At 41.7% G+C, this 27,340-nt stretch overlaps 1 protein-coding gene across 1 annotated transcript in view; it reads left to right on the top strand.

The window, feature by feature from the left end:
- Positions 1-27,340, top strand: part of PRKCE (protein kinase C epsilon) — a 667,851-nt gene that overhangs the window by 29,662 nt on the left and 610,849 nt on the right.

Below are 27,340 nucleotides of genomic sequence, written 5' to 3'. Positions count from 1 at the left end.
AAACAAATATAATAAATTAGGTGAGGAGATTTGAAAGAGTTATATATGGAAACTCTAAGTAGGAAAAAGAATTAAGGAAAAGTGTAGCAAGACCAGCACCCTATCCCCTCACCCTCCCTTTGACATATAATAGTTAAGTTACAACCTTAGTTGTACCTGAGTAATATGAAAACATTAACCACCCACCAACCCACTCCATCCTCACCGCTTGGCATGTCTGCCACTATTATTTTTGAATTAGAGTATTTTTCTTGGTCTTGGATGGTAGAAGTTGGCCTTAATGTACTATCAGCTCTAACAAATACAATGTATTCTAAAATTCTGCAGTCATAGAAACAGGAATGTCACTTCAGGCATTTGTGAAATTGTGCTCACATATAATGAAATTATATATATATATTATTTTTCTCTCTCTTTAAAGTCCTATGTCTCCCTTCCTGAAAGCCCTCTGCAGTTGTCAAGGAGACTCATTCTTGGTGAGGACAGGGCAAATGGAAAGTTTCTGATTTTGAAGTTTAGTCGTTATAATAATAGTAGTAATTACAGCTAGTATTTATATAGTACCTTCTGGTTTGCAAAGCATTTTTACAAACATTATCTCATTTGATCCTCACAACAGCCGTGGGAGGTAAGTGCTGTCATTATCTGCATTTTACATAGGAAGAAACAGGCAGACAGCAGTTAAGTGACTTGTCCAGAGTTACATGGCTAGTAAGTGTCTGAGGCCGGATTTGACTGAAAGTCTTCTTAACTCCCAGGTCTGGTGCTCTGTGTGTTGTGCCACCAGTTGCCTTAAGAGGAGGCAGTTGAACCTGGAGACTTCTTTTCATCCCTAAAATGGACTTTGGTTTTGCTACTCACAGGATACAGCTTACATTCATGTCTATTGGCTGTCATTTTTCTTTTTGTTTTTCCAGTAATGGTGGTGAATCTGTATCACAAAAACACTTTGTTTCTTTGTGGTTCTTTTAATTATAAAAATGTTAGGGGCAGCTAGGTGGCACAGTGGATAGAGCACCGGCCCTGGATTCAGGAGGACCTGAGTTCAAATCCAGCCTCAGACACTTGACACTTACTAACTGTAACCCTGGGCAAGTCACTTAACCTCAATTGCCTCACCCCCCCCCAAAAAAAAAAAAGTTAAAGTTTGCATGGCATAGTGCTGGCTAGAGAGCTGGCCTTAAAGCTAAGTCCTGTGTTCAAGTTCTAGCTTAGACATAGGCTGTCTCTGTGAACTGGGGGCAAGTTGCTTAACAGCTTACTGCTTTAGTACTAAGTTAGAAGGTGGTGCTGACCTGCATGGGTGGAGGAATTGTCCTCACTGGGGAATTCCCTTTAACCAAGGAAATCACAGCTTGGGTTTTTGGTGTGTGTGGTTTTTTGTTTGTTTGTTTGTTTTTGTCATAGCTAGAGAACTCATTGACCAATTTAGGTGTCAAAAAAGACACCTACAGAAAATGTTGAAAGGGAAGGTAATGAAAGAAGATACACATGGAGGCACTAGACCCAGGAAATCTTCTAATTACTTTTGGTGTATGAGGAGGTGAAGTATTGGTGCTTTCAGACTGACTCTGGGGGAATGATTAAGGTTTGCAGCCCCCCTCGGCCGGTGTGATGATGGCTGGGGCCCGGTAGGAAAGCCCCTGGCATATAAGGTCTTTGCCACATGTTCCTGGATTGCTACATGGAAACTCACATAGTTGATGGAGGAAAGGAGAGACAATTGCAGGGTGAGTTTGGGCTCTGGACATCTTTGACTTCCTGTAAGTCTCTCAGGCATCCTCTAGGATGAGCTCCTGGCTCATAGTATGCAACAAGAATCACTGGTTGTTAGTATTGGAAGGGACATTAGACACCATCTCATCCAATTTATTAGTAAATGATAGAGCCAAGGCACAAGCTCAGTCACATGAGCACATTTGTTAATTTAGTCCAGAGTTCAGTACTGCAGTGGATGGAGTGGTGGACATGGAGACCAAAGACAGTCTCAGACACTTGTTAACTGTGTAGCTCTGGGAAAGTGGCTTAACCATCTCTCAGCTTCAGTTTCTTCATGGGATAGTAACAGTGCCTACTTCACACAATTGTGAGATAATGGGATGTGCTAAACCTTAAAGTGCTTTGTAAGTGCTGGCCATCCTCATCCTCCTCATCCCTTTCTCCCGTATGTAGTCTGAAAGTCTCCAGATCCACTGTAGCCAAGAAGACTTAGTGTCTTGTCATGTCTTTTCAGAGGACTGTTTTAAGTCCTTTCCCTTAGTGCAATGCTGTCAAACTCACATAGAAACAGGGGCCACTAAACCAAAAAGAAGGATCCCTATAACTGCATTTTGACTTTAAAACCACATAGGGGCAGCTAGATGGCGCAGTGGATAGAGCACCGGCCCTGGAGTCCGGAGTACCTGAGTTCAAATCCTGTCTCAGACACTTAACACTTACTAGCTGTGTGACCCTGGGCAAGTCATTTAACCCCAATTGCCTCACTAAAAAAAACCCCACATATTAACATTATCTATGTCCTACTGTATTTTTACTTATTTTGTTAAATATTTCCCAGTTGCATTTTTTTTTTTTGGCGAGGCAATTGGGGTTAAGTGACTTGCCCAGGGTCACACAGTTAGTAAGTGTCAAGTGTCTAAAGCCAGATTTGAACTCAGGTCCTCCTGACTCCAGGGCTGGTACTCTATCCACTGTGCCACCTAGTTGCCCTCCAGTTGCATTTTATTTGTTTGTTTGTTTTTTGGTAAGGCAGTTGGGGTTAAGTGACTTGCCCAGGGTCACACAGCTAGTAAGTTTTTTTTCAAGTCTCTGAGATCGAATTTGAACCCAGGTCCTCCTCTATCCACTGTGCCACCTAGTTGCCCCCCAGTTGAATTTTGTTTGTTTGTTTTTGGTGAAGCAGTTGGGGTTAAGTGACTTGCCCAGGGTCACACAGCTAGTAAGGTTTTTTCCAAGTCTCTGAGACTGGATTTGAACCCAGGTCCTCCTGACTCCAGGCCCCCCCCCTTGCATTTTTTTTTTTTGGTGAGGCAATTGGGGTTAAGTGACTTGCCCAGGGTCACACAGCTAGTAAGTGTGTAAAGTGTCTGAGGCCAAATTTGAACTCAGGTCCTCCTGAATCCAGGGCCAGTGCTCTATCCACTGCACCACCTAGCTGCCCTGACCCCCCCCCCCCATTGCATTTTTTTTTTAATTTTTTTTTTTTTTAGTGAGGCAATTGGGGTTAAGTGACTTGCCCAGGGTCACACAGCTAGTAAGTGTTAAGTGTCTGAGGTCGGATTTGAACTCAGGTACTCCTGACTCCAGGGCCGGTGCTCTATGCACTGCGCCAACTAGCTGCCCCCCCCCATTGCATTTTAATATAGTTCTGGCCACATTCAAAAGTATTGGGGACTACATGGGCTGTGTGTTTCACACTTCTGCCTTACTGCCCCCTCTCAGTTAAAGGAAAATTTATATGATGCTTTGAGACTTCTGTTCACCATCTAGTGAATTCCTTTCCTGGGTGAAGGCATACTATCTGGGCCAGTGTTTTTGTATGGAAGCTTCATTAAGGAAGGTAAATTTTATGTGTGTGAATACATATAATAAAATAGAATATATAATAATATATAGTATACAATTATAATACATGGCAAATAATAGAATATACATATACACATAGATTAGAATATATATCATATTTATAATATGTAATATAGAATAGAATATACACATGTAGAATAGAATATATAATATATCATGTTTATAATATGTAGTATATAATAGAATATATACACACATAGAACAGAATATATCATATATAATACAATTATAATACATAGTATAAAATGGAATAACAGAATATACACACACATATATAATCTCACTGTAGAATAGTGTTTTTTCTCCCTCTCTCATTTTCTCAAGGACTATGCCAGCCCTGAAAGGTATTTCAGTGCTGGGCAGGCCAGCTGAGCTGAAATAGGTTCTAATTAGCACCTCTGAGGACAGTAACACATTTCCCTCCTTTTTTCCTTTGTTAAATCTCCATGAAGTGGCATTAAGAAAGGTGAGAACATCTTTCTTTAGAGTCACCTAAGGGGCAGAGCTTGTCTTAGGCCTCATCTTTGGAGCGAGAAATCCTGCTTTTTTTGGAAAAGGGGCTGGCTGGGAGAGTGTCAGATGGGGGCCCGGGTGCTGGCCCAGATAGGAAAGAAGGGGAAGAAATGCTTCATGCCAGGCATGAACTTCATTCATTTGTTGAACAAATCTTTATTAGTATTTAGTGTCTGCTCAGTCCTGTGCTAGGTGTTGAGAGGGGCACAAGAAAATCCATGAGCAGTTGAAATTCTAGTTTGAGGATAAGATGCCTGTGTGCCCTTGAAACAGAAATGTAACAGCTCTTGATAAAGACTTTTTCTGCCTTGAGGCTTCTAGGGGGAACACTGCATAGGGCAGTGATAAGGTACATTTTAGAGGTAACCGTTTACTTGAGAGAGGCTGTTGGATACAATACTGAAGCCTAACATTTTATGCTTCAGATGCAACAGAATTCCCTCCCTGCTCCTTGAACCTTGAATTCTCTCATGAAAACAGTCAGTCAATCAACAATCATCGATTAAGTGCCTACTGATTGATTAGGCCTGGTGCTAAGGCTGGGGTTACAGGGTCAGAAAAGAAACAGCCCATGTTCTCCAGGAGTTTTCTTTCTATAGAGAGAGACAAGGTGAAGATGTCCACATAAGTTAAGTATTCCCAGAATAAATATAAAACAAATAGAAGCCAGTTTGGGAAGGGAGGGCTCTAGCAGTTGGGGGTGGGGGGTAGGGTGTGAATCAGGGAGGGTGTTATATGGGAAGTGGTGCTTGAGCTGAATCTTGAAGGAAGTAAAGGATTCTTTGAATGGGGTGGGTGGGGGGCAGTGCAGAGAGAGCACTCTCCAGGCATGGGAGACAGCTAGTGCCAAGGGAGAGAGGAGAGATTGAGTGTCATACTTCACTTGTGAAAGAGGACCAGTTTTGGGGGTGGCTAGGTGGCGCAGTGGATAAAGCACCGGTCCTGGAGTCAGGAGGACCTGAGTTCAAATCCAGCCTCAGACCCTTGACACTTACTAGCTGTGTGACCCTGGGCAAGTCACTTAACCCCCATTGCCCTGCAAAAAACAAAAAAGAAAGAAAAGAAAAAAGAGGACCAGTTTGGCTAGGCCCTAGATGTCCCGAAATGGAGCGATGGATAACAAGGCTGGAAAGAGGTTGGGGAGAGGCCATGAAGGACTTTAAAAGCCCAACAAACACAGTTTCTCTTTTATGCTAGAGGCAATAGGAAGCCACTGGAGTTTATTGAGTGGATCAGTGACATGGTCAGACCTGCACTGAACAAAAATCCCTTTGGCAGCTGTGTGGAAGATGAATTGTCTTGATACAAGCCTGGAAAATTGAATCAGGATACTGTTTGTTTTAGGGAACTGATGCTTCAGTGCTTTATTCTGATAAGTGGACATTTTAAAGAATTGATGAGCAGCTCAAATTCTAACCAAATTCCAATCATTTGGCCAAGGGGAGACCCTGGAGAATAAGTGTAAGTAAAATTAGAGGCAGCATAGTGTGGTGGGCAGGGTGTTTTCATCTTTGAATTGGGGAGCTTGGGTGATCCTTTGCAGCCGTGTGATTCTAGGGAAGGTGCGCAGTCTCTCTGGATCCACAGTCTTCTTCATCTGTTATATGGGGAGAATAATAATAATACTTATCTTGCAGGACTTTTGTCAACATCAAATGAAATAATGTATTTAAAGTGCTTTGCAAACCTTGAAGAGCTTGATAAGTCAACTTTCATTACTATTAAAAATTGCAGGGGGCAGCTAGGCTGTTTCATTCCTCCTTTTCAACGGAACTGAAAATACTTAGTTAATTGCTATGGACCAGTGAGAGGCTGGGGATAAAAGGTCTGGTACATACTGTTGTTGTTGTTCAGTCATGTCTGACTCTTTGTGACCCTAATTTGGGGTTTTCTTGGCAGAGGTACTGGAGTGGTCTGCTATTTCCTTCTCCAGCTCATTTTACAGAGGAGGAAACTAAAGCAAACAGGGTTAAGTGACTTGCCCAGGGTCACACAGCTAGTAAGTGTTTATAGTTCAGATTTGAACTCAGGTCTTCCTGACTCCAGGCCTGATGCTCTATGCACTGTCCTGCCTACTAGCTGTGTTAATGGAAAGGCAACTTTAATCTCCCTGGGCCACAGGCACCTTTTTCAAAACTTAAGTCATGGAGAGATGTTACTCTGTATCAGTGGAGAGTTTCCACATAAAACAATACTATACTGATGAAATTACTTATTCAGTTGGCAGGTACTTATTAAGAACCTATTATGTGTCTAGTATCTTGCCAAGTGTTCCCTGTTTCTCCAGGTGCTCATGACCAATAAGGCCACTGTGGACTTCAGTGATTTAAGAACCCTCCCCACCACCACACACAATTTTCCATCTGTACTTCCTCCCCTAGAATCCTATCCCCTAACTACTCAGGGAAGAATACATTTTCCAGGTAGGAAAATACCATTATGGATTCTATTGCCATTATGCAAATGATGACCATTATCTCAAGAGAATGCATCAGGGAGTTAATTAAAGTTACAAAACAATTATACAGTTTCCCTAAGTAAGAAATATAATACTGTTTCCCCACTAGTTTAGGACCTTGAATCTGCTCTGCATTGTTTCTTTCTTTTCTTTTCTTTTCTTTTCTTTTCTTTTCTTTTCTTTTCTTTTCTTTTCTTTTCTTTTCTTTTCTTTTCTTTTCTTTTCTTTTCTTTTCTTTTCTTTTCTTCAGGGCAATGAGGGTTAAGTGATTTGCCCAGAGTCACACAGCTAGTAAGTGTCAAGTGTCTGATACTGGATTTGAACTCAGGTCCTCCTGAATCCAGGACCAGTGCTTTACCCACTGCGCCACCTAGCTGCCCCCATAGTTTCTTTAAACTGAAGATCAGTGGTTTGGTTTTGAATTTGGCTGCTCCAACCTTTTTTATTTTTTAAAAAAAAATTTATACTATGCTTCATATCTTTCTGGGCTGTATTTTCACTTCCCAGAATTTGTAATGGGGCTTGTTCTTTTGAGTAAGTTAATTAATCAACAAGCATTTATTAAGGGCAAGGTACTGATAGGCAATGTGAGTGGAAATATAAAGAATGAAATAATCCCTGTTCAAAAGGGGTATGTGTTTTAATGGGGAAGACAGGTACACTAAATCTTTATAGAATAAATACAAATACTTACAAAGTAGTTTTGGAAGGAAAGGTCCTTCCAGATGGGAGGATGAGGGGAAGCTTTGTGTAGAAGGTAGCCTTGAAGGATGAGAATGATTCCATAAGGCAGAGATGAAGAGGGAATGCATTGTAGGCCTGGGGAACAACCAGAGAAAAGGCATGTGGGTAGGAAATGGTGTCATGTGTGAGAAACTGAGAGAAATCCACTTTGGTTGGATTGCAGTGTATATAGGAAGGGTGGTAATGTGCAATGAAGCTGGAGACAGATTTGGGTCAGCTGTGAAATAAAATAAACTATAATTATAATTTATAATACAACTCTAATCACAAACATTTTGTAATAATCATAGTGCTTTAACATCTGTCCCTGTTTATTTATTTATTTATTTATTTATTTATTTATTTTATTCGTTTGTTTATTTGTTTTTGCGGGGCAATGAGGGTTAAGTGACTTGCCCAGGGTCACACAGCTAGTAAGTGTCAAGTGTCTGAGGCCGAATTTGAATTCAGGTCCTCCTGACTCCAGGGCCCATGCTTTATCCACTGTGCCACCTAGCTACCCGATGGAGAGTATTTAACAAGGGCTGGTAAAATATATATTTTAAAAATTTTACTGAGGTAATTTACCCAAAAGGGCTCATGACCTTTTTGAGTAAAAAAATGAAAAGGAAGGAGAAAAGAGAAAAGTATCTATGAATATCCACTGAGCCAAGTACCACAGAAAGTAACTATAGTGTAGGAAAAGGTATAGCAAAGAGATCTAGAAATTCACAAATCTGAAAAGGAGCCAGGAATAATACTCATGGTATTGGAGTAACCATACACAAATGGTGAAGATTGGGTAAAAAGTGGACCAGAGATCTTAATGAAAGTAGACAGATTTGGTCTCATTAAGACTTCTTGGGTTAGGGCACATAAGTAGAATATGGTTTTAGAATGACTTTTTTTTTTTTTAGAAGCAACTAGACAGGTAAAGGGGGTAGGGCAGATGAACATTCAGTCAATCAGCAAACCTTTATTAAGCACCTACTATGTGTTAGGCTTGGTGCTAGGCTTTAGGGATATAAAGAAAAAAAGGAAAAAGCATTGTCCTTATGTTATTTAAAAATTAACATGTGGCAAATACTGTTTGGAACACTAAAGCTCAGTGGATTGCATTTGTCAAGGAATACTAAGGAAAATGAAAAGTTTCTTTTTAAATAAAGCTTTATCGGAAAAAGTGGAAGGTCAAAGAACAGGTAGAGTTGTTGCACAGGATGGATGAGATAATGCTAACTGGAGAAACTGAAGAACAGAGAAAAATCAGAATTATTCAAATTTTATTTTGTTCCCGATTTTTTTTTTAATGCCAACAAGAATAACCTTTGGACTAAGAAGGACAGGGCAAAAATGGATGGTAGGGGAATTCAAAGCCAAGATAAAAAAGGGGATGGTAAGAGAGTATCTCAATCCCCTTGATGAACTCAAGTCATTAGGCCCAGATGAACTACATCCCAGGGAATTGAAAAAATTTTGATGAATGTGATTACAGAGTTTAGTGCTAGTGATCCATAAAAAAACCTGTCACTTATGGGAGAGAAGTAGAGAAGGGCAAATTTTCTGATGTGTCACAAAACAGAAGAGAATGCTACAGACCAGACAGCTTGACTCTGATGCCTAGAAAATCTCTGGAATGTATTACTGGAAGTATGCTTGGTGAACACCTAGAAAAAGAAACAGCGTTCATAAAGAGGCCACACAGATGGCTTCCTTGAGCCCAGGTCAGGTTAGACTGACTACATCTCCTTTGTCAGGGATGCAAGGTTTATGTCCATTAGGGGGATGCTGTAGACATATTTTACCTAGATGTGACCATTTCACCAAGCCTCTATGGCTTTTCCTATGGACAAGAAGAAGCCTTATGGTTTAAACAGTAGAGGAATTGAGTGGATTTGTGACTCCTCTAGTGCTCATCACAGGGCCTGACACACATAGTAGGCATTGAAAAGAAATGCTTGTTGACTTGGCTTGTTGCCTGAATGACTGGGTCCAAATAGTATCCTTTTTTTTTTTTTTTGGTGAGGCAATTGGGGTTAAGTGACTTGCCCAGGGTCACACAGCTGGTAGGTGTTAAGTGTCTGAGGTAGGATTTGAACTCAGGTCCTCCTGACTCCAGGGCCAGTTCTCTATCCTCTGTGCCACCTAGCTGCCCCTAGTAAGTCATTTTTGATGTCATGTTGGAAGGACACATCCAAAGGAAGACTCTAGGCCCATTTCCTTGACCCTGTGCTGTTTTCACAAGTATCTTGCCTTTCAGATATCAGGTGACAAAGCTAGGAGGAATGTGCTGAATGAAGTGGCTCCTGACATCCCTTCTGACTCTGAGTTTCTGTGGCATTCTGTGACTCCCTGCAGACAGAGATGATCTGTGTAGGCATCTATGTTCAGTCCCTGGTGTTATACACATTTACAGCTATGGGAAGCTGGATGTAAATGGACTCTACAGGACTTTTAAAAAAATTGCGTTCTATTTTGTTCATTTAAAAATTTTTTTGTATTCTCTTTGAGAGGTGATGTGGCCTGGTGGATGGGGAGCTAGCTTTGAAACCAGGAAGATCTGGAACATGGTAGTGATATGACCCTGGGTGAGTCACTTAACCTTTGAATACCCAAGGCAGTTCTCCGAAGTTGCAAAGAAGGTGCCAGTTTGTATTGATAGAGGAAATGTCTTTGCTTGAGAGCTCCTTATGCTAATGAAATCACAGACCCAGTCCCTGTATTGTCTTTAGCTATTCTCTCTGTCTCTTGTAAGGGGCTAAAATTCTAGCTAGTCTGTCTAAAATATCTAATGAGTGGTCACCAATAAATTATAAGCTTTAGCAAGAGTTAGACTTTTAAGCATTTATTAAGGAGAATAAGAATTTGGTAAAGAGAGAAAGAAAGGCCTAGATTCCTATCTATTAAAGGGAGAGAGCATTCCTAGCTCCACTCTCAGTCAGAGTCCTGAAGAAAGAGAGCGGGAGAGCCAGCCTCGCCCCCTCTTCCTCCCACAAGAAAACGTCACTTCCTGACACCAAAGAGCCAGATGTCTTACCCTCAGACGCCTTCTCCTCATGGTGGAGCATCCTGCAGTAAGTCTTCAGCAGGTGGCGTCATTCCAATTCCATTACACTCTCCTCTCTCTTATCTTCCTTCCCTTTGGTCTCTTTCTCCTCTCTCTGTCTCTCTTTTCTCTCACTCTGACTCTTTTTTTTCTTTCTTTCTTTCTCTATCCCTCTCCTCTTTATCTCTCTGTCTGTATTTTTTCTATTTCCCTTTCCTCTCTGTCTGTTTCTTGATAGTACAAAAGGAGCCTGGTTCCTTTGGCTCAGTCTCATATGAATACAAATGCAATGTTGATCAGAGGCAACAGCAATAATGGCAGTGGCAGCAGCAGCCCCAACTAGAGGCTGTTGCAAAGGATAGAAAACCATTCTCAGAATCTGGAAGGCCTGCCTTGAAGTCGTTTCTCTGGTACATTCTGAATGTGGGGATCTCTCAGTGTCCAAGGAATTGCTCTAAGATTAGAAGTTGCAAAGCCTTCATCTCCCGGGTCTCTGACTTTCTTTCTTCACCATGTGTCAGCAGCCTTCTCACCCTTTAGAGATCCCTCTGCCCCTGTGTCCAGGACAGTCATGTTCATTCCTTCATTCCTCTTTGGCTTCCACTCCTGACTGTCCATAGTTTACTAAGAACTCTCTGATCCTCAGTGTTACTGTTTCTGTGTACTATATTCTCCTGGCTCTGTTCACTTCACACAGCATTGGTTCATATAAGTCTTTCTAGGGTTTTCTGAAATCTGCCTCCTCACCATTTCTTTTTTTTTTTTTTTTTTGGTGAGGCAATTGGGGTTAAGTAACTTGCCCAGGGTCACGCAGCCAGTGTTAAGTGTCTGAGGCTGGATTTGACCTCAGGTCCTCTTGAATCCAGGGCCAATGCTTTATCCACTGTGCCACCTAGTTGCCCCCCATCTGATATATTCTTTAAAGGGTGGGTAGAAATTTAACAGGTAAGGGGGTGGGGCAGGAACATCATTCTAGGCAGAGGCTTGGAGATAGGAGAGGGCAAAAAAAGGTAGAAAATAGAAGTGTGGTTGAAGCATAGGCTGTGGAGGGGTGTGTAATATGAGATGGAGCTAGAAATGTAATACATATATGTGGGCAAAACACTATGCCACATGATGGGTATATAGAGACCAAAAGCAGGCTGGAGTTCAGCTCTGCCTGGCTCCAACTCCAGTCTTCTATCCATTTTGTCAATGGGGGCGGGGGGGGGGGGGCGGGCAGGAATGGAGGCAGGAAGATCATCTGTACAAGGGAGGCAGCAAGAAGAGAGAAGGAGGGAAAAGAACATTTATTATATACCTACTATATGCCAGTGGCAGGCACTGTACCAAGTGCTCTACAAATATTATCTCATTAATTCCTCATGACAGTCATGGGAGGTAGGTATCATTTTAATCTCCATTTTATATTTGAAGAAACTGAGGCATTCAGAGGTTAGATGCCTTGCCCAGAGTCACACTGGATGTATCTGGGGCCGTATTTGAACTTAGATCTTTCTGATGCCTGGTGTATTGTTGTGACACCTAGTTGGGGGGACTGAGAGGAGGGGTGTACACTGGGGAATTCAACAGGGTGGGATTGTTGATGTTTGATGAAGCCAAGCAGTGTGGAAGCTTATGAAATGAGAGAATGATGGCACCAAACCCCCCAAAGAGAAAAGAAATAGTGAAGCCAGAAGGAAGGAGTGTAGGGGTGGGGTGGGGTAGAAGAGAAGACCACAGGCTCAGTTTGGGATGAGCTGCTTTTGAGGGGCTGCTGGGACATCTGTAGCTCAGGAGAGAGGTCAGGACCAGAACAACAGATTCGAGAATTATGGGCAGACTGATGGTAGTTGACGCCTTGGTGTGAGGTTGCCAAGGGACATAGTGGAGAAGAGCAGGAGAGCCTTAAGGAGGGGGCCCCGTAATGGAACACCCACAGGAGGGGGAAGAGAATGGGGAGCCAAGGGAGGAGTAATTCATTAGGGAGGTGGGAGGAGAATCTGAAGCACTTTCTCTGAAGCTGGGAGGGAGGAGCCGCATAGAGGTGGGGGGGGGAGGATGAGGACCGAGAAGAGGCCATTGGCTTCAGCCATTGGGAGCTCCCCTGGTGCCCTTTCGGGGAGCAGCTTCAGTAGAGTGACTAGGGAGGAAGCTAGAATGTAAGTGGGGTTGAGGAGAGAGTGAGTGGCAAGAAAGTGGAGGCTTTTAGGGTATCTATTAAATCCTGTTTTAAATACTCCTGAGGGGAACTTGCTATTTAAATGAGCCCTGTGGTGAATTGTCTACAAAGTGAAAGTCATGCTTTGTCCCTCCCCTCTCATTTAGCTGTTTTCTTCAGTTTGGATTTGGTTCCACTTTGTTTAACGTTCAGCCCACCTGTAAGGACTCCTTAAATAAAGGCATTTCAATAGGGATGATTTTTAAAGTCCTTTTTCTACCTGGTACTCTGGGGGGATTGGAGTGGCTTTCAATTCAATTCAGCAAGTATTTAATCAAAACTGTAGGTGGGGTGTGGGGAAGAGGAGGGGCCTGATACAGTGTAGAAGCCTTGTCCCTGCCTCAATTAGAGAGCAATCTGAGCATTGCTGTGAGGGAGAGCGTTTTCTAGGGGTTGGCCAGGGAAAGCTCTGATTTGCTTTACTCTGAGGAAGGTTTCATAGGAGGGGGCTGAGACTTTAGGTGGGTCTTGAATGATTCTTGAATAAAAGGGAATTAATTATGCTTCTGGCTACTAGGCTTCCTGGCGGGTTCTGAGGATACAGAAATAAAATGGAAATAGTCCCTGCTCTCAGGGAGCTTACACTGGACTGTGGGGGAGAGGAAGAGGAACTGTGTGTGTGTGGATAAGTAAGTAAATGACAATTTATTAAAAGTAAATACAGAGGGGGGCAGCTGGGTGGCGCAGTGGATAAAGTACCGGCCCTGGATTCAGGAGTACCTGAGTTCAAATCCGCCTCAGACACTTGACACTTACTAACTGTGTGACCCTGGGCAAGTCACTTAACCCTCATTGCCCAGCAAAAAAAAATAATAATAATAATAAAAAACAAACAAACAAAACCCAACAAAGTAAATACGGAGTAATTTCTGGGGGATGGGATGGATAGGATCTGGTTAAGGTAGGTCCATTGAGTTCTTTTCACATAATTCATAAGGGCCACTCTTTGTTCTGGATAACCTCTGCCCTGCTTTCTATGTACTGGCCACCCATCCCCACCCACCTGCTTAAAGAGGCTAGGCTAATGGATTGAGAGACCTAGGATTTTTAGGTTTTGGTTTTTTTTTTAAATTCAAATAGAAATAAATCTGCATATTTATGGGATTGGTCTGGGGAATCCCAGGTCAGTTAAGGCTGGGGGGAGGGGAGGAGGTGTGAGGGCTGAATCCACAAAGCACCTGTTTCCACTTTGGTCCCATTTTCCCTTTCGCCTTCATCTTAGTAGGGGCCCTGGGAAAGATTCAGGGAAAGAATTCTTCCGCTGCCCCCACCTGTAGATTAGAACTTTGATTTAGCTTAAACCCTTTGATTTGCTAAAGTACAAATCTCCTTAGGAAAGGGGTCTGCTTTAGGCTGTTATCTATCACCTTTGTAAATGAAGGTCAAAGAGATGGTTTTGAGTGTGAGAACAAAAGGATAAGTGGAGGCCTCCTTGGTAGGGGTGGAGGGATACTATACTTGTCTCAAAATTTCTGCCTCCCTACTAAAGTCACTTGGAGTTACCGGAGAATATAGATTTTCCTGCCTGCTACTCCCCATACCCCAAGGGTCTAGAGGAAAAAAAGGATATAGAATCATAGGAATGGAACATTTAAAATTATAATAGACCCCCTAGTAACTACCCTAGTAGATGGGCTAGAGAGGAACTTTTCCTTTCCCTTAGAGATCTGAGGGCCAGGAAAGGTTCTATAGGTGAGGGGATGTGTGATGGCGCATTTTCTTCCTCCTAGATTTTCCTTTTCTTTGGGGGTGGGGGGTAAGTGAATTTTCTTGTTAGTTTTCTGATCATATCACGTAGACTAGTTTACTAAGAACTCTCTGATCCTCCCCTATGTCATGGGGTGCAGAGCACCCCAGAATTTCTCTGGGGCACACCGAGGAATCTTCTTGAGAAAATAAACCAGAGGACAGATAATGCCTAGAGAGATAAGTGGAACCAAATCGGACTGAGCTAGCTTCCCACCCTTCGTTCTGGTCTCCCTTTACCCTGGGGAGATGAGTTTGGGTGTGGCTGCGGCCTTTGTGTCCCGCAGAGAGATCCGTAGCCACCCCTCACCCAGTTCCTCTAGTCACTACCAGTGGGGGAAGGTCCTCCACTCCTCACCCAATTCCCCCAGCTACCACCAGTGGGGGATAGTCCTCCCTCACTAAAGGAACTTTTCACCAGCAGATGGTCCACACCCATCAGTCCTCTCTAAAAGTACTTTCCAGTCTCCTGGTCAAGGAGACTGGTACCTCTGAGCCATGTGCTTTGTGCCTATCTCCCCATGAGAAGTCCAAGGATTTCTGTCATGGTTTCCCCTCCCCCTCCCCTTCCCTTCCCTGACTCCTAAATAAACTACCACCTTATTCTAACTACTTTTTCTGTGCAAGAGGGTGTAATTCTTTAAAGAGGAATTCCTAAGAACCCCTAACCCAACCCCGTACCTCATTTTTCCCCCCATTACATCTAGTCTCCATTCCCAGGCCCTTGAATTGTCTGGGGCTGATTAGACTTTGTCGATTCCAGCTTGTTATTTTGTAGATCTCCCAAAACTGTCCCTTTCAGAAATCCCCAAGCTTGTTATGCACAACTACTTACCTTATGAAACCGTGAGAAACTTACTCTTCCCAAGGGCAGTCTCATAGCTCTCTCTGTTCTGTTACCCCATTTAAACCCTGTCCCCAGTTCCCATCTTTGAGTATTCCTAGCAATCTGCTTTGCGATACTCTTGAGTTATAGCTCCGCTGACCTGATTGAAGACTTTAATTCTGTTATATTGTTTCATAAATTTTCGGGTTGACAACATCATGTGTGCATGAGTGGACTTTACATAGCAGATGGATCCTTGGAAATTCAATTCAGTAAACATCTGGTAGGCACTTACAAGGACCCATCCTGAGGTGCAAAGGATAGCTAAAAGATTTAGGGGAAGGCCTCTGGGCCATTGGATGGATTCACTGTGGAAAATTTATGGAAGGTCAGTGGTCAAGAATTGCAACAGAAAGAAGATATGGGGGAATGGCTGTCAGTACCAGTGGAGGGTCTACTTGAATTTGGGATCATAGGTCTGCTGAACTATTGCCAGTATGGGGCTCAGTACAAAGTGTTGGATATTGAGATGAAAAATAATACTAACCCCCAAATAAAAATAATAATACTAACTGCCCTCTAGGACTTTCCAAATTCTCTTTTTTTGGGGGGGGGGGGCGGGCAGTGAGGGTTGAGTGACTTGCCCAGGGTCACACAGCTAGTAAGTGTCAAGTGTCTGAGGTCAGATTTGAACTCAGGTTCTCCTGAATCCAGAACTGGTGCTTTATCCACTGCACCACCTAGCTGCCCCCAGGACTTTTCAAATTCTGCAAGGTGGGGAGCAGGATGAGACACAAAAAGAGCCAGGAGGCAAATTAGAAAACCCAGGAGAAATTGTTCAAGGAAGGAAGGAGAGGCTGGGAGGATCGAGAAAGAAAGGCATCTTGAGGGAAAGCAAAGATGTCTGTAGGTGGAGGTGGAGGGCTGAGGAGGAAGTTTGTTCCAGGTGTGGGGGGTGATGTGTACAAAGCCACAGAGGTAAGAGAAAAGAAGATGAGCTTTAGAAACAAAGAATAGTCTGTTTTTGCTGGAGCAGAGTGCATGAAATAATGTAGGTAAATTGGAAGGTTTGGGGTAAATCAGAATTTTTTTTTTTTGGTGGGGCAATGAGGGTTAAATGACTTGCCCAGGGTCACACAGCTAGTGAGTGTCAAGTGTCTGAAGCCGAATTTGAACTCAGGTCCTCCTGACTCCAGGGCCGGTGCTTTATCCACTGTACCACCTAGCTGCCCCCTCAATCAGAATTTTAAAAAAAATTAGATTCTATTTTCCCCATTGTTTCTATTCTTAGTTCTGGGCTTTTCTTCATGATGTGCCTTTCAGAGGGCAATGACTCTAACACATTGGGGTTTCTCTTATTTCTTTCATACTATCTCATATCTCCATCTTCAACCTACTCCTTAGGTCTAGAGGTTTGCTGTTGTTCAGTTATGTCTGACTCTTTTTGACCTCATTTGGGGTTTTCTTGGCAAAGATACTAGCGTGGTTTGCATATCCTTCTCCAGCTCATTTTATAGATGAGGCAGCAGAGGCAAACAAGGGTAAGTGACTTGCCCAGGGTCACACAACTAGGAAGTGATTGAGACCAGATTTGAACTCAGGAAGATGAATCTTTCTATGCAATGTGCCACCTACTTTCTCTGGGTCTAGGGCTTAATGATTTTCAAGTGAGCACTTAAATGGACCAGGGAGGCTGTTTCTTAAAGTCATGCCTGAAAATCAAAGCTTTTTTCTGCTAGAGTCCACCACCATCCTATGTGGTTTAAGGCAGGGCTTCTTAAACTTTTTCCATTCTCTCCCCCTTTTTGCCCAAGAAATTTTTACATGACCCTGGGTATATAGCTATATAAATTAGGTAGACATACTTTTTTACTGCTGCCAAATTTTTTGACACCTCCCATATTCAGTTACAGTCTAAGGAGGAAGATGAGTATTCATCAAATGATTGTTACCTAGTCCTTTGCTTCCATTTCTACAACACCCCCTCCCCCTCAGCCCTTTCAACCGGTGCAGTTCTTGTCCATATCTTTTTAGAAATGCCTCTGCAGAAGATGCAGCCAACCCTTTGGAGGCCCTTCCCTGTTCTTATAAAATTCAGTGGAAATGAGTGTAACAGTTAAGCTGTCCTGTTGCCCCCTCCTTTTTTCATGTTCCACTTCTTGACCCCCATCATCCTTGATGAGACACTTCAATTTACCCAGAATCTCCATGCTTGGGATTAAAATGCCCAGACTGACAATGCAAAGTGGGTTTTGTTTTGTTTTTTTGTAGCTTCTACTCTAGAGTATACTGCTTGGGAATAGGACTCTAACTAGGTTAAGAGTTAGATGTTATCACTCAGAGTTGGAGGTCCTCCTTAAAAGGGGAAGGGGGAAGAGGCTACTGCTGTATTCACTACCTGCTACTGGGCCTTGGCCTGAGCTGTTTTGGGGGCAGCCCTCTATGAGACAGGCTGTTGGAGTAGAGGGTGTGGGGGCCCAAGACCTAGCAAAAACAAAAACATTAATTTGGCTCAGATAATGAGTGAATATACTGAGTGAATCAGTATAATTACAGCTAAGGAAATTGCTAGGGGAGGCTTCAGTGAACTGGTCACCAGAGGAAACATTTTTAGTTATTGAGCAGGGTAGGTAAAATGGAAAGCAAGCAAGCAAGCAAAAAGATGGCCAAACCTTCAATATATTTCTGTCTTTCCCTGAGGGATAAGGCCCCTGGAGTTAAATGGTAAAGCTTCATGATCCCTCATGAAGGACGTAAACTAGAACGGGAGGGCCCTTGTCCTTGGTGGGAGTTGAGCCATAGAAATTTTAGAATTGGTATGTAAGTGCTTTTCATTCAGAGGGTGTCATCTTACCACTAAATGTCAAGTGTTTTTTGAAGCTACAAAACTAAAAATAATTAAAACTAAGACCTAATGAAATAACCACTTTTGATATTCCTAAAGGGCCATGATTTCTTGGTTTTTAGCAAAGTGCAGAAAAATTAATATAGGTGATTACATTATGAATAAGAAAGGTGGGATCCACTACCACTTGGTCACAGCGCCTAAAAAGCCAAATGATTACATGTTAATTTTTGTGGGGTTTCTGCAAGAGATTGAAACCTACATAAGAGTTGTAATCCTAAGTAGAGAAGGAAGTTCTTGAACATTGAGAATAATGTTTGAAATGCCTGTAGCCCACTCTGTTCTTTTCTTACTGAGGCTCAACCCCATTTTAGGTACCATGAAGTTTACAGGACAGGAAATAGAGTGTTAATCTTTGAGGGAGCTATGATTTTGTTGGGGATGCAAGAAAATTCACAAGAAACACATAGAAAGCAATATGAAGACTATAATTGAATGACTTCCTGCCCCTTCTTGTATGTGAATTCCAACTCAAATAAGGTAAAAGATGTATAGTACTTTGTAAAAATGCTAGCTCTTCCCTGATCATTTCTTTACAAGTTGGTAACAACCTTTATTCCCAGACCTCACAGTTCACTTTATTTTACCCACTCTCTGATGCACTTATCATGATGTATTAGATTTGATTCTCAAGTTAAATAAGTCAGAAAGGCTTGGTTGTTCCAATTTCATTACTTCAATTCAACGTACATCTCAGTATTTCTATGTGCATAATATGAAAATAAATAATAATAAAAATAATGAAAATCCCATGCTAGATGCTGGGGATACAAAGATGAAACAAGACATTCAAGAAATGTAGATTCTCCTGTTTGCCAAAACTTTTGGTTTTGGGACTAAATCTTGAGAAAATGACAAAGACTTGGAGTTCCTTCCCCTTGAGCCCCTAGGAAAGAAAAAGAGGTTCCAGGAGAATGTTACAAAATCCAAGATGCTCTTCTGGGTACCATACAAACCAAAACAGATAGATGTGTTCCTTGGCTTTTGGGATCATACGGTCCAAGCCAGACTACTGTAAAGACACTTGGATAAACTTAGAATAGACACATGGTTTAAATACTGGTATGCTTCCCTTTAAGCAAAATCAACATAAGATAAAAATATATCACCAAACATAGATAGACTGAACCTTAGAGGACATATAGGTCTGCCTCTCCCCACCCCACTAATTTATAGATACCATAACCAAGGCCCAATTTGCTTGGGTAGTGAGTGGCAGAACCAGGACCTGGTCACCTGACTTCAAATGCAACATTGTTTCTGGTACATCACATTGCCTCTCTGTTGAGGGTTTATTCTCTTGTAGTGCATAAAATAAAGTAGAATTTAGTTATAGAAATCTGGTTTGCATCTGTCTTTTTAAAAGGACCCCATTTGGGTAAAATAGGTTCTACCTTCCAATCAAGATGATAAAGTATTATAATAATGCCCCTCTTAACTGGAGGTTGGACTTTTAGCAACTCCTGCCTTCCATGTAGAGCATTGCCATAAACCTGTAAAAATAAATGGAGTGCTAGAGTGGGAAAAGTACTGGGGTATAAGTGCAAATTTTGGTTAGCCCCTCTGGTCCTCAGTTTCCTCCTCTGTTAAAAAGAGGAGGTTGGAGTACATTATCTCTAAGTTCCTCTTAGTTCTGACCTTCTCTGACTTTCATACCTAGGTGAAAAGGGTCTCTGAAGATGAAGAAAAATAGCTTATATCCTTCATTTCATAGGAGAATCAGAGCCATTTAATCAATTATGTGAAAATTAAGGTAACACATTATATTAGTACACACAGCAGGAGAAAGAGTAGTCAGAGGGACTTTAAAAACATCTCAGAAACTAAGACTAATGAGTATAAAGGCAAAATAACCCTCATAGTTAGATAACCCCAAAGTGCATCATTATATTGTTCATTTATATAATTGACCCTGAGTCATCAAGAGAAGGTTAAATTATGTTCAGAACACTAAAAAGGCTGACAAATGTGTAATACAATTTCATTTATTAGCTTATTGCAATCCAGGCCAACAAACATTTGTCAAGTGCCTATTTTGTACAAGTCATTGTGTTGGGCACTGGGGTTACAAAGACAAAACAAAAAATGGTTCCTTCTCTTAAGAAGCTTACCTTCTACAGTGGGCATACAACTTGTGAACAGATGAGTATATCCGTGATAATTTTTTAAAACTTTTTTTGGGAGGCAATGAGGGTTAAATGCCTTGCCCTATTCCTGATAATTTAAGGAGGGAGAACACCCACAAATAAGAGTATCAGGAAAGACTTCATCAGATTTCTTCAGTAGGAGGTAGCTCATTATATGAGCCTTGCAGCTAAAGATTCTAAGAGGTAAAGGGGTAAGTGGGTATGGGGGATAATCTATGCAAAAGCAAAGAGATAGGAGATGGAATCCAGAATTTAGAAAAGAGTAAATTCCCTTTATTTTTCATTGAACAAACATTTGTTATAAAGGCCTAGAAGAGACAACAAGGTAGAGTAGAAAATACATTGGAGTAGGGATCAGAGGACCTGCATTTGAATGTAGGCTATGCCACTTGCTACTTGTAGGCCCTGGGAAAAGTTAGTTCATTTTCTCATCCGTGAAATGAGAGGGTTAAAGTCCTTGCCAGCTCTAGCTATGGTAGGATTATACTGTGTGCAAAGCACTGTGATGGGCAGTGTAGGGGATACGAAAAGTCCTGGGGGTCCTTTTTTTTTTTTTTAAGGTTACAATATGAAATTAAAAAAAAAAAGTTTGGCCTTTAGAGGGATAAGCTTTGGCCATCTGGAAATTGGCTCAGTCAGGACAGCTTATTCCTTAACAGTGTTGGACAGCTAAAGCATTACTTTATTAACATATTTGAGCAGAAGGCCTAATGCAATATGTGTCAGGAGAATGAGGGGATTTGCAGAGTTAAATGTTTATATAAGCTCAGCCTAGGGGAGCGAAAGTGTTTTATTTGGCGCCTTTTTTCTTGTAAAATGGGATCAGATAAGGGGCAGCTAGGTGGCGCAATGGATAGAGCACTGGCTCTGGAGTCAGGAGTACCTGAGTTCAAATCCGGCCTCAGACACATAACACTTACTAGCTGTGTGACCCTGGGCAAGTCACTTGACCCCAATTGCCTCACTTAAAAAAAAAAAAAACTGTAAAAATGGGATCAGATGAGGAGACCAATCTGATATTTTTTTCTCTTTCCTGATCCCCATCTTTCAGTTTTTTGGGGAGAAGAGGAGGAAAATGAACAGGTATTTTGCCTTTTCCAAAAAAGGCAGATGCAAGTAAGAAGTACTCAGAACAATTAGAATAGAGCATGAAATAGCTGAGGGGGCTGTAGAGAAGGCCTATTGATGGGACCCTCAATTCAGACCTTCCACGCAGCCTGTCATCTAGGTTTATCTGACAGAAATAAATGTTCCCCTCTCCCCCCATCCCCTAGTAATTAAAATTTTAAGTTGAAAAAACTATAAATTTCCTTGAAGGAACAAGTAAATATGGTTTCTGCAGTTCTACATATCCAGCAAGAGAATGGATTGTCACTGTGACTCATGAGTGTGATTTAGGGCTACAAATTAAATACACGCATGTGGGCATACACAGACACAGGCAAAGATAAATTCATAGTTCATTTCACCTTTTGCTGTAATGTTTTTCTGGGTTTCCCACAATCATTTCATTTTATTTTCTTTGTTTCAGAAGACAAAGCAAGCAATTATCTGGATCATTCCATCTCTTCTTTGCGTCTTCTACCCTAACCCCCTTCTCGTCCTCCATCGCATCCCATCATTCAACCTCCTAACCAAATATACTCTTTCCTGAAATATCCATATGATTTAAGTCAGCCTATTTTGTATTCAGGCCCAAGTCATTCAGAGAATTGTCCTATATTTCTCTCTGCATGTGTAGAAACTGCCTTTATCAGTCTTGCCCCTCCCTTTGCTCTAACCAGTGATCCTTTTATTCTGGGTTAGTGTCCAGACTGTTAGCTCAGTTGTCTGGTGCTTGATGCCAACGAGGCCAAGGTCACAGTTCATTCTGCACAAAGAAAAATGGCTTTTGGCTGTCCCTTGAATTTCCAACGTGTGTGCCATTCATTGGTCACCAGGGAGGCCCAGAAACAGAGTATGTTTGGAAGGCTCCTTGTAGTCTGCTGCCAGTTTTGGAGACAGGGCTCAGAATTCTGTTGCGTGAATGGCAAATCAGTAACATCATCTGTGCCATTCCCTTCTCCTTCTAAAATTCCCGGTTTCTATGACTTAGTGAAATAATGACTGTGAAAGTGCTATACAAATGCAAGGCATCCCATATCATCTTTATACATTAAGTACAGACATAATAGGGTGGGGCAAATTGAGGATAGTGCGAGGTTGTGGTTTTCAGTGGAGATGTTTGGAGCCCTTCTGTGATTTTATAGAATATACTTATTTGGATTTTAACTCAACAAATTCAGCAAATATTAGGCATCTGCTATGTCTAAGGTACAAAGATGAAAAGGGTAGGTTTCCTGCCCTCAAGGAGTTTACACTTTACTAGGAGTGAAATGACATACATATAGGTGAGAAAGGATCTAGATGGACAAATTTGAGGGGTGAGATAACTGCTGGTTTGATTGCACACATGCACCCCCATTTTTCTGGGGCTCTCTAGAGTCTATGAGCACTGAGCTAGACAGACACGCATTGAATAAGATTGTTCAAAAACTTGTCCAGGAACATTGATATTTCATCCAGAAATAATTAGGCTTGTTTTAAGGGAGGACTCGGACATAGAGCAAACATAAATATAAGTGGAGTTTAGGTGACATTGGATCGGAGGGTTCAGAGAAGCTTTCCAAAGTTCTCCTGTTTTCTGTGTATGTGCACATGTGCACACATACATGCATGTTTTAAATACTCATGTGTGGACGATGCTAAGTATAATCCTATCTGAAGGGAAGTAGTTAGATAAGCTGATCTCTGGAGCATTTTCCAGTACCAGAGTTTCTTGATTATCATATGACTATATTCACAGTCATCTTGACCTGTGATAGAATTTGTTCTTGAAGGTTGTTTTTGGGGTTGAGCTCCTGATTTTCCTTTTCTTATCATCTCAAAACCAATTGACATGAGCTCCCACTTTCTTCCTCTTTTTCTCCAGTCTGACAATGAAGTGGACTTCATCCTTGCCAAGGCCAACCCTTGTACAAGTGTGCTTAATACTATCCCTTCATCTCTTCTCCAGCAGTTTGCAACCTCAGCCACTTCAGCCACCTCCCCGCTCCCATTTCTAATATTTAACCTTTCCCTATATACCGATTCCTTCCCTGCTGCCTTCTAACATGCCCAAGTCTCCTGCATCCTTAAAAATAAAAGCCTTCACTAGACCCTTTCATATTCTCAGTGACATTGTTAATTGATCCCCTTTTTGTTCTGGATCATCTGTCTCTGGGATTTTGTGACACTGCTCTTTTCTGGTTCTCCTCTTACTTTTCTTATTAACTCCTCCTAGTCTCCCTTGCTGCTTCGTCATCCAGATCTCATGTTTGATAAGAGTAGGTGTTCTTAGGTCCTCTTGTCAGCTTCCATGGTTTTAATGATCATTTCTATGCTAGTGACCTTCAGATCTTTGTTTCCAGCCATAGTCTTTCTCCTGAACTTTCATATCACCAGTTGCTGACCCGATATTTACAAACTACAGTTATCCCTCCCACATTGCAACTTTCCCCATCAGTTTCAGTATATTGTGGACTGGCTTAAGGAATTAAATGGGAATTTTTTGGGAGTTTTGAAGAAGCTGCAGACCATATGTAAAGACTGGCAGGTGATAGTTTAGAAATTCAGATATGCATATAATATATGTATAGTATTATATAATATCAACATATTATCTTTTAATGCCATAATAATTCAGACTTCTCTAGTATGAAGGGAGGGCCAAAATTTTTTATGTGGATTTTCCAGATGGAGGGGGCACCATGCCCCTAACCCAAACAATGTGGAAAGGACATATGTAGATTTCCCTTAGGTATCTCAAACTCACAATGTCCAAAACAGAACTCATTATCTTTCCCTCCAAAACTACCCCTCTTCCAAACTTCTCTATTTCTGTCAAAAATATCAGTGTTCTTCCAGTCTCTCTGCGTTTGTAACTCACTTTCCTTCACCCCTCATGTTCAATCTGTTGCATCTACTCCCATAATGTCTTGTGCATCTAGTCCCTTATCTCTATTCCCATAGTTACTACATCATTTCAGGCTCTCTTTCTGTCTTGTCTAGACCATAGCAATAGACTCCTAATTCATTTTCCTGCCTACCAGCTCTCTCTATTTCAGTCGATCCTCCTGAAATGTAGCACTGACCTTGCTTTCTCCTACTCAGTTAACTTCAGTGTCTCCCTATTGCCTTTAGAATCAAATGTAACTCCTTGGTGTAGCTTTTAAAACCCCTTACAACCTGCCCCCAACCTTTTTTTCTATTTGCCTTGTAAATTCCTCCTCTTCCATACTCTGCAATGCATCCAGCCTGGCCTTCGGTCATTGCCACACATACAACACTTCATGTCTTTTCTCTGTGACTTTGTACTTGCTCTCTCCATGTCTTCACCTCCATCCCATGGAACCCCTCTCCTCCTTCCATACTAGCACCGCTTTCTACATGAAGCTTTCCCCAAACTCCTCAACTGCTAGTGTTCTCCCCTTCTCAAACTACCTTGTAGTTAACTATCGTACTTTACTTCTGTGTTGATTATTTATTTATTTTTTACATATAAGGTATTTTATTTTTTCCGTTACATGTAAAGATAGTTCTCAACTTTTGTTTATACTAGCTTTACAATTTCAGATTTTTCTCCCTCCCTCCCCTCCTTCCCCCCTCCCCTAGACAGCAGGTAATCTGATATAGGGATTAATTATTTATTAATATTTATTCTGTTGTGGACATAGACACCTATATGCTGTCTCAGGGGAGACCACGAGGACAGTATCTATCTATCTGTCTTTCTATCTATCATCTATTTACACTGTGGCATAGCTATATAATTCTTTGCTATCTTCCCTGTTAGAATATAAACTCATCTGCACAGAGATGAATGTATTTGCACCCCTAGATTAATATATTTGCACCAGCATGGTGCCTAGCACATAGTAGGTGGGCCCTTAATAAATTCTTGTTGATTGATCACAACTGTTTCTAGAATCAAAGGATTCTATCAATCTTTCCCTTGCACTGAAGCCAAATGAAATATTTAGTCCAAAAGAAAAATCTGCTGTGTCACTTGGATCTGAAATGAAGATTACTTCCTCCTCCATTGCCATCCATCAGAACATTCAACATATGCTCTTCTCCTTAGGCATACCTTTCTCTTAATCTCTGGTCCTTGTACATGAATGTGAAACACATGGTGGGGCAAGTGAGTGAGTTAGTGAGTGGGAAGCACAGGATGAAAATTCAGCTTAACCCAACTCATCTAGTTTGGTAGAAGAGATGCCTGCCTAAGTTATCAAGTTGTCATGTCTTTACTGCATATCTGATATGTGGCCAGTGTTGTGCTGGACACTGTGGGAGAATATGAAAGAAGACACAGTCCATCAGTTAACAAGCACTTATTAAGCCGTCTTTGGTGCCAGACACTCTGCTAAATGCTGGGGATTCAACTTCAAGCAGAAAGAAAAGCAATCTCTGTCCTCAGGGAATTTATATTCTAATGGGGGAAGACAACACATTTTAAAAAAAAGAAAAAGAGCTGAAAACTAGGGGATGGTGAAGAGAAGATGTCTATCTTAGTCAAGTCATTCACAGTTCTTCATCAAACAGTATTGCTGCTCTCTGTGCACAATGTTCTCTTGGTTCTGCTCACTTCACTATACATCAGGTCATGCATGTCTTTCCAGGCCTTCTGGAAGTCATCCTGCATATCATTTCTTATAGCACAACAATATTCCATCACCATCATATACCACAATTTGTTTAGCCATTCCCAAATTGATGGGTATTTGCTTGATTTTCAATGAAGATACCTATCTTGAGCTTATAATAGACAAAGTCCTATGGAGACGAGTCAATAATGCAGCTTGTAGAGGGTTTAAGACTTTGAAGGCCTGGGTTTCTTCTTTAAAATGGAGATTTTTTGGGGGAACCAATCAATAATAGGGAGGGGCTCAACTGGAGCTGAGATTAAGTCCCATGTGAGAAATGGATCAGGGATGGAATTAGCTTCCAGGGTGAAGAGGTCTTTATGGTATAGTGGACACAGTGCTTTGGAAATGAATCAGGAGGGGCAGCTAGATGGCGCAGTGGATAGAGCACCGGCCCAGGATTCAGGAGGACCTGAGTTCAAATCTGGCCTCAGACACTTAACACTTACTAGCTGTGTGACCCTGGGCAAATCACTTAACCCCAATTGCTTCACTAAAAAAAAAAAAAAAGGAAATTAATCAGGAGTGTAGCCTGGAGATGAATAAAGATCCCTGATTTCAAGGAGGTTACATCCAGTAGCCACAGTAGTCCAAGAGACAAGACTTCCACATAAAACAGTGAACTGCACTAGACAGTATGTGATCGAATGCTAAGTTGTGTTTTAGTTTATAAGATGATGATGATCAGGGTGGGCTTTGGAGGATGTGGGCCTTGGGATGTAGAGAGAAGGGTAACAGATACAGAAGGAGCAAAGTCTTAGAGTTAAGAGTAAATATATATTCATCTGCATAGGTAGAAGTGAGGTTAAGCTGTTGAGTACTTTGTAGTTCGTCATGTTGGGGATAGAGAGCCAAGGGAAGTTCTCAATCAGAGAAGTGACAAAGTGAGAGCAAAGTTTTAGACAGATAATTACTCTCCTCTTCTACCAATGGCTATGATGAGCTGGTTTTATGTGTGAAATACATTTAAGAAGCTACTTTTGTTCTTGTTTTTCATTTTTTTTTTCCTATGTCTGTTCTCTCAAGAAGCCATTTTCCCTCAGAACTGGCTCTTTGGATCCTTCTTTAAGGAGGTGGCTCAGTGGAAAGAAAAATTCCTTTAAAAAAAAAACTTTTCTTTTAATTTTTCCATTCTTTAAAAATTTCCTTCCCCCCCCCCCCCCAAAGGTTTGGTCTCTTCCCTTGCCCCACTGGGTATCTTGATAATACTCATCTTTGTGTTTTCTTTGTTCCCACATGATACTTTAATGAAACCTTCACCACCCACAGGAAAGAACATAATCCCAGGTAGGAGGCAGAGAATTTGATGGCATTATAGTCTTTACCTTTCTTGCAGAGAGAGAGAGAGAGAGAGAGAGAGAGAGAGAGAGAGAGAGAGAGAGAGAGAGAGGGAGAGGGAGAGGGAGAGGGAGGGAGGTGTGGAGAGGGAGAGGGAGAGGGAGAGGGAGAGGGAGAGGGAGGGAGGTGT

The sequence above is a fragment of the Dromiciops gliroides genome, chromosome 2 (genome assembly GCF_019393635.1).
Source record: "Dromiciops gliroides isolate mDroGli1 chromosome 2, mDroGli1.pri, whole genome shotgun sequence".
NCBI lineage: Eukaryota > Metazoa > Chordata > Mammalia > Microbiotheria > Microbiotheriidae > Dromiciops > Dromiciops gliroides.
This window is presented reverse-complemented; position numbering and strand designations above follow the sequence as displayed.